Source organism: Cinclus cinclus, unplaced genomic scaffold, assembly GCF_963662255.1.
Source record: "Cinclus cinclus unplaced genomic scaffold, bCinCin1.1 SCAFFOLD_40, whole genome shotgun sequence".
Lineage (NCBI taxonomy): Eukaryota > Metazoa > Chordata > Aves > Passeriformes > Cinclidae > Cinclus > Cinclus cinclus.
This window is the reverse complement of record NW_026912243.1, coordinates 785,661-787,290: the sequence shown is the minus strand read 5'-3', so window position 1 is coordinate 787,290 and position 1,630 is coordinate 785,661.

Genomic DNA, 1,630 nt, shown 5'->3' with positions numbered 1-1,630 from the left:
CCTGCCACCCTCCACAGTCACAGGCATTACTGACTGTGCAAAGACTGCAAGAAACAAGACAAAGGTTAGGAGGGCTCCTACAGCTGATCAAGTTTTGACAGTCTTCAGTGCTGCAAGATTCACATTTCCCTCTCAAAAAGAAGGCAGGGCATGTAGGCAGGAATTCCCCATTTTTTCAGGAGCAAAAGCAGAGTGGACACGTGCTGGGATGGGACTGCAGGGAGAACAGACTGTTTAGACAAAGTTCATCACACAGAGCAGTTTTTGCCTGAGGTGGTGCAGGTCCTAAGAGTTTCTAAAATGTGATACCATGTAGTAATGAGTTGCATGCTTTCCTTCTAGGCTGAATCTGTCTCTGGAGAAAAAGAACTTGTGCCTGAACTCACTGGAAGAAAACAACCTGGAACTGAAAAATCAGCTGTCTCATTTTCGTTCTGCTCTTGAGAAGACTGAGCAGCTCCATTGTAAACACAGAAGAGAACTGCTGGAGTTCAACACCCAGGTAAGCTGTGCACTGGCATCCTCTTCTCCCTGGACACACAGCAACACCTTTGGCATGGAGGCCCCAACCTCTTTCCCCTCCCAGCAGCATCCACTGCTGCCGTGTTCTGCCCACGGCTGCTGCTGCACCCTGAAGCCAAGGCTGGATCTGGTCTGTGCTGCAGATATTTTTCCCCATTCTCTCCTGGGTTCCAGCAGGAAATCTGGGATCAGAAGCAGCTGCAGACTCCTTTGGAGCTTCTCTGTCCCTGTGTTAGCAGTGTTGTCCCAGATGGAGTTGGTGCCTGTGCTGGGCACTGAGCAATGTGGGGACACAGAGGTGGCTATGGCAGGCTGGGCAGGGCACTTGCACTGCAGCCAGTTCAGGTGGTGTTCAGAGCTGCAGCTTCAAGGGTGTCCACTGCCTTCCTTCCCCAGTTTGTTTCCATTGGAATTCTTGGTTGTGCACCTTCTGTTTCCTGCGTGTTTTTTGCCTGAAATCCTTCTCTTTAGTTGCTCTCCCTACTGCCGCCTCCAGTGCAGCCCTGTCCCTGAGGCTCTGTGCATCCATCTTGCAGACCTGGGCCATGCTGGAGGCAGTGATGGAGAAGGCAGCTCGCCAGGAGTCTCAAGAGAAGCAGCTAGAAACTGAGGTGTCTGAGCTGCGTGTGAGGCTGCAGAGCTCTGAGGAAAGAGCAGAGGCCATGGCCACACAGTGTAAGGCCATGGAGCTGGAGCTGAGGAAGGCACAGGCTCAGGGAGTCCAACTAAAGTCCCACAATCGGGAGCTGCTGAAACTGTTGGAGCAACATGAGCAAGGTACAGCTTCTCTCCCATCTATTCACTGCCCCATCCTGTGTCAGCAGTGGGGATTTCTGATCCCATGCACAGGAAAAGGGCAGTGGGGGGAACAGGCAGGCGGGAAAAAAAATCCAGCAGGAGATTTATCCATTGTAGTGCCAGTGAAAGCTTTTTCTCAAGAAAGATGCCGTGGCTGGCAGTGCCATCTGCCTGTGCTATGGCTGACCCCATGCACAGCTGGTGCCTTTTAGGTGCCACGTCTGCGCTAAGGAGCTGTAGCTGGATGCCTCAGCTTGATTCCCCCAAAACCCAGGCCCTGCCAGAGCCTCCAGGCTCTTGATCTCTCTGG